Source organism: Panthera onca, chromosome A2 (genome assembly GCF_046562875.1).
Source record: "Panthera onca isolate mPanOnc1 chromosome A2, mPanOnc1 haplotype 2, whole genome shotgun sequence".
In the NCBI taxonomy this organism is placed as follows: Eukaryota; Metazoa; Chordata; class Mammalia; order Carnivora; family Felidae; genus Panthera; species Panthera onca.
This window is the reverse complement of record NC_138340.1, coordinates 56,413,105-56,425,213: the sequence shown is the minus strand read 5'-3', so window position 1 is coordinate 56,425,213 and position 12,109 is coordinate 56,413,105. Positions and strand designations below refer to the sequence as shown.

At 53.2% G+C, this 12,109-nt stretch overlaps 1 protein-coding gene and 1 long non-coding RNA gene across 7 annotated transcripts in view; both read right to left on the bottom strand.

Annotated features, from left to right (window-relative positions):
- Window positions 1-12,109, bottom strand: part of IQSEC1 (IQ motif and Sec7 domain ArfGEF 1) — a 423,845-nt gene that overhangs the window by 238,333 nt on the left and 173,403 nt on the right. The gene's annotated exons all lie outside the window — the stretch shown is intronic.
- LOC144615675 (uncharacterized) overlaps window positions 1-12,109 on the bottom strand; it is a 73,028-nt gene that overhangs the window by 58,497 nt on the left and 2,422 nt on the right. The window lies entirely within an intron of this gene.

Below are 12,109 nucleotides of genomic sequence, written 5' to 3'. Positions count from 1 at the left end.
ATCTCGCTCACCTCGTGCCTGCTTTGCCCCCAGCACTGTGCAACCCCAGACCGCAACTTTCCTGTAGTCCTGGGTCCCAGAGGAGGACAGCATCACCACCCTCATCAGCAGCCATGATTAGAGCAGCAGCTGTGCCTTCTGCGCCCATCCCAGACACTCTGCACCAGAGGCCAGCAGGCAACGGCCCCCAGGCCATAACTGGCCCACCGGCTGTTTTCCTAAGGTCTCACTGGAACGCAGCCACACCCACCGTTGACAAGTCATCTATGGCTGGGGCATCCGCAGAATTGAGTGGTGATGACAGACTGTATGGCCCACAGAGCCTAAAATATTTCCTGTCTGGCCCTTGACAGAAAACATTTGTTGATGGCTGTTCTATATCTGTCTCATGTACTCCTCACAGCCTCCTGGGAAGCCAATGTTATTATTATTTGACACAGGAGGGCCCTAAGGCTTGGAGAGGGGAGGCCAGCCCCATCGGGACAGGGCTTCATCCTGTTCCCAGCATACACAGCAGGGCCAGGCAGAGAACAGCTGCTTGGTGACTATTTACTGAAAGGATAGACAGACATATGGACGCATGACATGACTTGAATGAACCACCCCACTCTGCAGGGACCCTCCTGGCACCTGTAGGGATAAGGTGCTCACTGCCCCAGGGACCAAGGCCCTACACAGAGCTGTGTACCCGTAAGCTGATGTGCTCTGAGATGCCACCTGTCAAGGTCCTGGGCAGCCAGGGCACAACAGGGCCAAGGCCAGTCCTGAGTGGACAAGCAGGGGTGGCCAGGGAGGCACAAACCAGCTGTTTTTATCTCTGGAGGATGATAGGCTTGGGGCCTGGTTTGGGGCTGTGCGATCTACAAAGAGCAAAAGGGAAAGAACGGGGCTAGGAGTCCCTGTCCCACAGGAAGTAGGTGCTCCCCTCCGCTGAATCAGCGGAGCATCGCAGGGGCTGGGCACTGGGCCAGGCTGCGGAATTCCTGGCTCTGACAATGGAGGGAACAGACCAGGGGCTGCCGGGTGAGCTGGGCATTGTGCAGCCCTCCAGAACTTACCCCGGGCTCAGGGCACTGCTAAGGCAGCAGGAGACTGAAATGGGCCCTCCATCCAAACTAAAGACCACATCCCTCAAGGCTGGGTGGAAATAATCCAGGTCTGCCAGAGGCAGGCAAGAGCTCCTAGCACCTGCCCTGGGTCAGGCCTGCCTGCAGGATGTCCGCTTTCCAGTGAGGGGGATGACAGTAAACCAAATCTGGCACACGGTGACGTGCACTGTGGATAGAAATACCCTCTCAGGGGAAGGGGTTAATGTTGCAAGTACAAACAGGCTGGTCAGGGAAGGCCCCCAGGAGATGAAACCATGTAAAGACTTGATGGTGAGGGAGCCACGCAGGTGTCCGGGGGGAAGAGTGAGCCAGGCAGAAGGCATTGCCAGTGCAAAGGCCCTGGGGCAGGAGTGTGCCTGGAACCCAGCCAGTGACCGCAGGAAGAGATGAGGGCAGAAGGATGATGGGGCAGATGATCAGGACTATGAGGATTATGGGGAGGACACTGTTTCTGACTGTGCGTGAGGAGGGAGCCATGGTAGGGGGCTGAGGGGATGGCACTGACCTAGCTTTTATCGGGATCCCTCTGGCTGTCCAGTGGAGAATGGACTGAGTGTGAGAAGGAAGGAAGGAAAGAAACAATGAATGAATGCACAGAGGGGCTGGGGAGGGGAACCAGGAGCTGAACAGAGATGCACACTCAGGAGACACACAGGGGTAAGGCAGCATGTGGGTCGCAGACCGCTAACTGTGCCCTGCAGGATAACCAGTGCTCTCAAAGCTGGAGCTCAGCACAGACTCCCAGGAAGAGTATTTCCACTAGGTCCCCACCAGCGGCTTCACTTTGCTGCCCAGGACCCTGGAGCTCAGAGAGTGGTGGACCTTGCCGAGGTCACATGGCCTCGTTACTGGATAGGTTAGGACGCGAATCCACATCCTCCTCACCACAACACCAGGCTCTGGGCCCTCCAGGGGGCAGCAGCATCCCAACTCCTCGGATCCACCACGAGCTCCTTCTGCGTCAGTCTAATAATGAAGGAGGAGGGCTTGGAGAACGTGCAGGCTGGTGACCCTGTCCCACAGAGAGGAACGTCTTCATGCGGGCGTCCAGTATGAGGTGTGCTGGGTCTCCTGCATGCCCCATGGGACAGGGCTAGAATTTAGCGCTCTCTTTATTTTAATAAAGACCATTCAGGGCCCTGAAAGTTAATCTCCCAGAAAGACAATTACATGTCAAATAATACACCCACTGAGCAAATGATTAAGAAAAACCCAGCCAAGAAGGTTTTGCACAGGCTAAGTCTGAGATATGTGAGCTCAACATGGAAGGCCTTGGAAGGTTATTACCAGGTGGAAATGAACACAGGCGCACGGGTGAGGCAAGGGAGTCTATATCTAATGTTTGCGCCCTCCCCCCCCCCCCCCCCCCCCGCCCCTGCAACTCATTTCAAACCTGAAGACAACGTCTGTTGGGAAAGTCAGTCTTCTCTGTCCCCTAGTAAAAGCAGACAAGCCCTGAGCTGAGGGGTCGCAAAGGGACACGGCTTGTGGGTGTGGTCGGCCCCACACAAGTCAGGTTGGTCTGAGTCAGTGGCCAGCATACAACCACGAGGGTTCACATCTAAATGTGGCCTGTGACTTCTGAAATGTTGGGGGCCAGTGTCCCTATCAGCGATGACTGACGGCAATGGAGAAGCCAGCTGAGTCCTTAGATGGGCCCAAGTCTCCCCACCAGCCAGCCTTTCTCTGTTACATGGTAGTGTGACCCCAGCAGCTCTGAGTTTGCACCCCGGATGCAGCCTTCAGGTGTGGACAGTGAGGCCCAGAGACGTCAAGCAAGTTGCTAGGATTATAGTGCGTGGCGGAACATGGAACCCAGGCCCAGTTCTGCGCCACCCAGTACCCTACTCTGCCCTGGGCCCGTAGCAGGTCTGCCGCTTGGCCTGGAGTCAGGCTGATCAATCTGGGTTATCATGGGACTTGCTATATGTAGAACAAAGGCCGACCAACTATGGGTCTTGAGCCAAATTTGGCTTGCTGCCTGCTTTTGTAAGTCAAGTTTTGCTGGAACATAGGCATGCTCACTTCTGTCTGTATCGGGGTATGGCAGCTTTTGGACAAGAGCAGCCCAAGAGATGCTGCCCACTCAGGCCAATCCAGCTGCTTAGTGTGGGTTCCCTCCAATCCTCAGTCTGGCAACCCTTTTGCACCCTGAGGAGGCTCACATTAGGGTTCATGGCCCCTTTGCAAGGCTGTGAGGGTGAGCAGCCTGTGGGGGTAGGGGGAGGGTGGTGATAGCGGATCGTCAGGACCCCATTTATAGATCAGGTCATCCTGGCAGCTTTGGTAAGCTGTGACTGCTGGGGGAGGGCAGCTTCTCAGGGGTCTTGATGAGCTCACCAAACTGTGCCCCTAAAGCGGGGAAGTCAAGGACTCCAGAATGTTAACCATTGGAAGTTGTGCTCAACTCCTGAACCTCAGTTTCTCTGCCTATAAGGGGGGCTCATATTCAATGATTTCTGAGGCCCTGCTCTGCCAGAATAGTCTATGGATCTCAATAAAGACCCACAGGACTCTGACAGGTGGTGAGCAGTGGCTCCTCTGTAAAGTGGGGCTATTAGTGGCACCTCCCATCCTCCCTCCCCTCACAGCCACAATGGATTGCAATTGTGCAAACTGGAGATGCCCAGACTGTGAAGAGGTAGACAGGGCTCACACACAGAACTCAAGAAAGGGCACCAGTAGGACTGCCATTGGTGGCATAACTGGCAAATGTCATGGGCAGTGACCCCACCCCTGACTCGTGAGCAGAGGAGCTCTCAGGTGCACCTCCCATGGGAGCTCCTGGCTCCCCTAGGCTTCTCTGGCTCAGTCATGAGCCCTGCTTCCTTCTGGTGGCCCCTGGTTTATTACATCTGTTTTCCATCCTTTTACTTTTAACATATTTTCATCTTTATATTTAAGGTATTTCCTGTAGGTAGTACATAGTTCTTGCTTTTTAAAAACATCTAATCTGGGGTGCCTGGGTGGCTTGGTCAATTAAGCGCCGGACTTCAGCTCAAGTCATGATCTCACAGTTTGTGGGTTCCAGCCCTGTGTTGGGCTCTGTGCTGACAGCTCAGAGCCTGGAGCCTGCTTTGGATTCTGTGTCTCCCTCTTTCTACCCCTCCCCTGCTTGCTTTCTCTCTCTCTCTCTCTCAAAAACAAATAAACATTAAAAAAAAAACCCCACCATATCTGACAATCACTGCCTTTTAATTAGTGTATTTAGGCCATTTACATTTAATATGAATACTGAAATGATTAGACATATCTGTTTGTTTTCTTTCTATCTCATTGGTTCCTTGTTCTATTTTTCTTCTTTTCCTAACCCTTCTTTTTATTATTTGAATATTTTTTGTGACTGCAGTAGAGTTTAATCTTTACAAGTTTAAAAAAAATCTTGCATGTTTATACACAACCTGTTGAACATATGAAATGCAGTTATAATAACTATTTTAATGGCCTTTTCTGCTAATTCTAGCATCAGTGTTTATTTTGGGCCAGTTTGATTAATTTTTCTTCTCATATGGGTCATATTTTCTTGCCTGTTTTCATGCCATAAAACTTTTCACTGGACGTCAGACATTGTGAATTTCGCCCTGCTGGATATTTTTGTATTCCTCTAAACCACCTTGAGCTTTGTTCTGGGACATGGTAAGTTATGTGGAAATAACTTGATCCTTAGTGTCTTGTTTTTAAGGTTGTCAAATTCAGCAGTGCTTGGTTTAGGGCTAATCCTTTCCTACTACTGGGGCAAGTCTGTTCAGAATACTTTAGCCAATGTCCCAGGCATCATGAGGTTTTCTAGTCTGGCTGGTAAGAGCAGACACTTGCTACCTCCGACTTCTTTTGGATAGTTAATTTCCCAGTTTCTCTCACACATGTCCTAGCCAGCGCTCCACTGAATACCCAAGGGAGAAACTCTGCAGATGTCCTGAGTACTCCCTTCATGCCGTGCAGTCCTCTTTGATACTTGTGGTGAGCTCTAGCTGCTTTGGTCTTTCCAGACACTCAGCTCCACCTCTTAACTCAGGGAGGACTCCAGGCTCTGTCCTCCCCTCCCTTACAACACACACACACACACACACACACACACACACACACACACATGCACACGCACACGCGCGCGCGCACACACAAACACACACAAACACACACCACCTGCCAAGTTCGGTCATGACCTCTTCCCAAGGAAGATGCTCAGAGCACCATAGAGATCAATTCCCTCCTCTCAGGGACCACTGTCCTTTGTTGCCTGATGTTCATTTAGTGTCTTCAAAACCTGTTTCATGTGGTTTGTCCATTTTTGGGGTGTTTCAGCTGTCCCATTCTGTTGGAAGCCTAGGTTTGAACATCAAATGGGTTTTGTTTCTCCAGCAAATTTCAAGGAACGCCAGGGGATCCTGGAACTGGATCCCACATTACAAGCAGATGCTCCCTTCACACCTGAATCTCCTCCCCATGACCCCAGAAAGTGTGGGTCACCCTCTGCTCTCTGAATACAAAAACGGGGAGGGGGTTGGAGCTCTTTTTAGAGATAAGAAGATGACACGTGTTTCTCTCGATGTCAACATTGCCGCGGCCAATGAACTTGCAGTGCGGGGATAACACTCGGAATGTCTAACCAGATGGGCCCTTTAGCACCTGTTGTGACCAGAGGGCTGTGGCAATGGAGGAAAGGCTGGGAGAGCGGTCCTAGCTGGCCAGCAGCCTTGCAACGGCCTCCCACTCTGTCCAGGCTGTTGCAAGCATGGATTCAGAACATGTACCCAGATGATGGAGCTGGAATTTGCGGGAAGCTAACTTCCTGTCAGTGTGAAATGTCTCAGGCAGTGATGAGCCCCCATCCCCGGAAAGGTGCAAGCAGGAGCTGATCCTCTAGCAGGGATGTAACAGGAGATGCTCAACTACACGGTGCGCTCTGCCTCTTCCATGTGGTACAGATCTCACGACCACGTGCTGGGAGTGAGAATCCCACTTCGTGGACTCGCAGACCCTTCTCCCTTCCGGGAGTGCATTTCCACAGAAATGCCGTGCACAGACCTGCGGCACCTCCCTGCATTGTCCCCGTGGTCCTGGGTGGCTACCACCCACGCCAGGCCTGGCACACCCTGCCTCACTGAGGGGACCGGGTCATGCCTCACTCAGTCCGTTACATAACTGGCCGCTTCTGAAAAGGCGCTGTACCGAGTCACAAGGGTTAGCAAACTAGTTCAAGGTAATTTATGACTCTGGGATGCTCGGGTTTCTAAATACAACAGACCACTACAAACTGCAAAAGCTTCAAGCTCTCTCCCCAAGGGAGACTGCCCGGCCCAGCCCGGGGCAATGGTGCTGACGCCAGGTGGGCAGGACGAGCTGGCACACTAGCAGGCCTGGCTGGCTTAACTCACCATGAGCCCCAGGGAGGCACTCCTGGAGGCCTCGTGAAGACAGCTCCCCACCCCCCCACACCCCCCCCCCCCGCACCGCTGCCATTCTTCCCTCCCTTGTCTCTGGTATGCATGAGAAGGTGATGAAGATTTTTCTCGTGCGCTGTGATGGCACCGAAACCACAGTGCATTCGGGGTTGCTACATCCTAGTTGGCTTGTTTCTCTTTTTTAATGCTAATAATATTGATTTTGGGTACAGTGGATCTCAGGCAAGGGAAACTCCAGTAAACGAAAGCTGACTCTAGTCAAACGTGGCTGATGTTTCTTTTTTCCTCGGGGGTGGCAGGCCCTGCCTGCCTTTCCATCTGCCCAGTGCTGGCCTTGAACACCCGGAGTGGCTTCTCTGCATGCTCTCCTGTGGGCTGCCTTCCTGCCTTGGTGCTGGCGCCCAGAGCTCGAGACCCATTTGTGTCTGCAAGAGGACTGTGGTCTCTGCCCTTGCTCCGCTGAGCTCTGGCTGCCGCCTGCATCCAGCATCCGTTCCCAGCACCCCCCGTCCCGGCTCTAGGCCGACCTCATCTGGGGCCTGCTACCAGGTACAGTGACCCTCCCCTTCCCTTGCAGACATCAACTGTGAGTCAGCACTGAATGCAGGTCCCCAGTATACCCATACCTTGCCAGCCTCATCCTCAGTGCACACTCCCAGCTAGGAGTAGGGATTCGGGGTGAGTGAGACACAGCCCCGTCCTCAGGCCTTGGCCTTTCTGACTCAGGAGGCTGACACACACATACACCAATGAGGGACACGAGTACACTGTCTTCTGTGACGGGGGGCGGGTGAGCCTGGGAGAGCCCAGAAGAAGCCTGGAGGGCTTCCTGGAAGAGGTGGTGCCAAAGGTGTGCGATGTTCCATATGATCTCTGCAGTCCTTGGGTGTAAGCATCCCAGAGAAAGATACCTCCATGGGGACTGTTGAGTCTACCGCTACTGGCTAGGTGGCATTTGGTGACAAAGTAACAAATGGTCCGAGCTTCCTCTGCCTAGTCCTGGATTGTTGGGGGTCTGGTTTCTTCAGGGCGACAGAGACACAGCCATGGCTGACTGTTCTGGGGCCCTGGCTCCTGCCTTGCTCCTCTCTCCAGAACACGGGACACTGTGGTTGACCCCTAAACAGCTCTGTTCCTCCACCCCCCTGTCTCCCTACCCTTTGCACTATGATGGGGCAGCTCTTCCCATCAGGGGTGGGGTCTAGATCCCCCCGCTTTGAATCTGCGCTGGCTCCGTGACTTGCTCTGGCCAACAGAATGTGGTGGAAATGATGCCGTGCCAATTTCAGGCGTAGGCCTCAAACAGCCTCGTGGCCTTGCGTGCCCACCCTCTCGGGACCCTGGCACCACCATGTGCAGAAGCCCAGATGGCCTCCTGGAAGAATGGGACACATGTAGCCTACTCACCACCACCCCTAGTCGCCCCGGCCAACAGCCAGGCAGAAATCAGCCGACCCCTGCCATCGACCACACATGCTTGAGGGAGCCCGGAAGACCTGCCCGACCAGCTAGCTGCTCAGCTAAGTCAACAGTTGGTGCAAGCTGCTACATTTCGGGGTGGTTATTCCGCAGCAGAAACTAACTGATCCAGGCATCCCAGCATTCTGGGCAGGATGCACAGGCTGCAGGATTTATAGGCAGAGGCCTGGCTGCAGGCAGATGGACTGGCTGGCCTCGGGACCGTCACCTGGCCCTCAGGTTTGCTGTTACCTGGGTTCTGCTCTACAGCTAGGGTCTACACTCAGCACACTACCCCTTCCCCACTCTCTCTCTCTCTCCTTCTCAAAAAATGATAAAGAAAGAAACATAGGAAAAAAATCCATAGATGGCTACACAGGGTGTCCTGGGGCACCTGCACGTACCAGGGATCGCAATGGTAAGAAGAGGGAGAGGGGAGAACACGCGGACAGCAGGCATGAATTACTGCAGGTGTGCTACAAATGATCAGAGATCTGAAGAGCTCAATATTAGGAGTTTTAAAAAGGCTTCTTGACATGTGACTGGAGAAAGGCGGCCCAGTTAGTAAACGGTGCTGGGACATCGGAACCAATTCCAGACACATTAAAAATCTATATTTAAAAGAGAGAAGTTGAAGAGGGGGATTATCTGGGGGAATATCTTTCCAAACTTGGGGTTGGGAACAATTTCTTTAACAAGGTGTTAAAAGCTCAGTAAGCATAAAAAAAAAAATCGATAGGTTTGACTGCAGTAAAATGTAAATTTCCCTTCACCAAATGACGGGTGAAAAGACAAATCACTAAAAGCAGAAGACCTCTGGCATATGTACAACTAGCAAAGGATCAGTATCCAGAATACATAAAGAAGTCCTACAAATCCACAGGAAGAAGAGAGGCAATGAGCAAAAAGACCACAGCAGGCACGTCGTAGAGGAGGAAACGGAGTGCACAGATGAACACGGGAAAAGCTGCCCGATGTCACGAGGATGCAGGGAAGTGCAAGGTAAGGTCCCCGTGAGAGATTTCACATCCATCAGGCTCACAGTGAGGAAGACATGTGATATCTGACAGCACCAAGGGTCTGAGAGGATGTAGATCAGCGGGCACCCACGGTTGATGAGCGTGAAACCTGGTCTGGCCACACTGAAAACCACTTTGGCCTTTTCTTGTTAGGTTGACCAGTCCCATACTTTAGAACCCTGCAAATCCACTCCCAGGAGTCACACAAGGCACACCCGAGAAGAGTTCGTTAGCAAGAGGAGGGGGAGAAAGGAAATGACCCAGATACTCATTGACAGAGCAATGCAAAAAGAAATTGTAGCACAGTCACACAATTTCTTTCCACACTGGTGACAGCAAACTCCAGCTACACAGCAGCACAGCTCAAGCGTAGAGACAGGGAAGTGTTGAGTACAAAAATGCAAATTTTAGAGATCTACGTACAGAGAGCAAGTTTTTAGAGCTTGAGAACAAAGAAGCAATCTAATGTTTAGGCTTATTCAGTCGGCCTGTGAGCAAGAGAATGGCAAACAAACACCAAATTGCAGAGAGGGGTGACCTCCAGGCAAGGAGAAGATGGAAGTGACTGGGAATGTTCTAGTTCTGGAGTTGAGCTGCGGGCCCACGGATGTTCATTGTCCCACCATCCTTCATAACGCACGAAACACACGAAGTATTAAAACAGAACAGAGGCAAAGGAGAAAAGCAAGAAGAGAAACATGGTGTGGGTCCAGACACATCCAGTATGATTTCCTTGTCACACACATAGTTGACTGTTTTCACGTGGTGTCACGGGGGTACCAAGAGTTCCGTCGAGAGCCCAGAGCGGGAAGTGAAAGGACAGGCAATTGGACGAGGGCATTCTTCCCTCTGGGCCTCAGTTTCTCCATATGCAAAACAAGGGGGTGTGCCAGGAGTGGCAAATGGCTGGCGTGCATAACCCAGGTCTCCCCTTCCTCACCCGCTGCGGACACTACTCATGGATTGCAGCACTGTTTCACATGGAGCACAGACACGCAGCGTTGGGCTCCGCAGCTGGGCCCTGCAGGCTGCCAGGGATGCCAGTCTGAGAGGGCACACTAAGTGATACCTACGTGCTGATCTGGAGAGAGTCCCTCCAGCTGTGGCCTGGAAGGTTCTGAAGCCTCACCAGCAGGCACTAGCTAGTCTGAGAGGCAGGGGCCCTAGGGAGGAGCTGACTGGCTTTGGGACTGACCCTAGCCGGACCCTGGTAGTGTGCAGCCTCAGCTTCTACACTGCCCACGCCTGTGGCCTCCGGTCCGCCGCGGGGGGGCCCCTGCCCCCCCCCCCCATTATCTGACCAGAGCCCGTGCTCCCATCCGTCGGGTGGGCAGGCTCATGTCTACGCTCTGCGGGTGAGCTCTGCTGGACCTGAAAACGGCAAGACGGGCAGAGGGCCCGGCAGGGGCTCAGCATCACCCTCCAGCCCAGAGAGCCGTGGAAGCGGCCCCGTTGTGCCAGATTCAACCAGCTCTCTGAGGCAGGAGGATGGCATTCCTTGCACCACCGCCTAGGCCTGCCTGGGCCTGCAGGCCTTTGCTCCTCTGCTCCCCTCCATACCTGCCCCCCCCCGCCCCCGCCTGTCCCCTCTCCCTCCCCTTATGGTCCCAGCTCACAAGATTCCTCCTTGGTTGTGCTATTCCATCTACCTCCCACCCCCACCCCCCAGGGAGCGCTGACGTCCCTCCTCTAGACAACCAGCACACAGAGGTCAGCTTTTCCGAGGAGAGCTTGTGTGCTGGGTCTGGTCCAGTTCTGTGGGTGTCTGTCCCCTCCAGTATGGGGAGCCCAGCAGGGTCCACCTCACAACCCGCGTGAAAACAATACCATCAAACAGCCACAATTCCTTGGAATCAATGGGCTTCCCCGAGAACTGTCCACCTACTGCCTAAGCCGCACAGCCAGTGAGGTTGGCAGTCGGGGAATGGTACCTCCCTCCCTATTCCAACAGCGAGAAACTCAAGGGCCACAGAGGGGGGTGACTTCTCCAGCATCACTGCCCACCCTCCAACCTTCTGGGAGGCTGAGAAGCTTTTCTGTCATGTCCCATCAGGGCCCTCAAACCCCAGGAAACACCTCATTTCCCCAGAGCAGGGGCCTGCTGAGTGACCACAGCCCCTAATCATGGAGCATCTGGTTTCATCCGTGTCCCTGCGGATTCTTGTAATAACAAGATCATGTGGAGAGACATCATACCCAGGGACGTGATGCTTCGGCGATTCGTCTCTCTTTCATTTTGTTCACCTGATACACGTTTTAAATGACTACTGGGCTGTGGACACAGGAAGCCTTGATTCACTAGAAAGAACCGTGGTGGGTTTTCTTAGAAGACAAAGTCAGGAATTTAAGGCATCCAGACGTGTCCAATGAGCAGAGTGGAGACAAAGATGTCTCTCCCGCTGCTGTGTCCGGGAACACAGCTGCCCACACACGCCCACCACACCCTCGGATCAGAGCCTGCCACTGATATTCACAGTGTGAAAGGGCTTGGAACCCACTGTCATCTTTATCACCATCCCTCGACCCCAAGAAGCAAACACCATGAGCTTGCAAAGGCACTCCAACAGTAATGCTCACTTGTGTTCCCAGGAATACACACAGACGCCAGATATTTACTTCTGGTTCCAACTTCTCCTGGGTTCATCCTCTTTCAAGTCCTGGAAACTCTGGACACCACTTCTTGCCCTACAATCCCTCCATCAGATCCCCCCAACGCCCACTCTCCCAGGAAGCTCCCCCCACCTGGACACCTCCAAATCCTCCTCAAAGCCATCTCTGACTCCCCCTCTTCCTTGCCTTCTCGCTGGCCTCTTTACACTAATTTCCTGCTAGAAAGATCATAATGGGTTCAAATGCTGCTGCTTGCACACTTATCTCCTCCGTCACGGGGCAGGTTGTGGGAGCAGGGCCCAGGGCCGATGTACCCCCGTTACCTCCAGCCCCTCAGCATGGGCCCGGGCACATTGGTTGGGGTGGAGTAGGGCCTCAAAGAAGCATGATCTAAATCCCTGGGCTCTGTTTTCCTCAAACTTAGAGTGTAGTGAAAGAGCTCTAATGACAAAGAAGGTAAATTCTAGGTATTCTGAACAGGGACCAGGCAATCCTTTCCTGAGTATTTCAC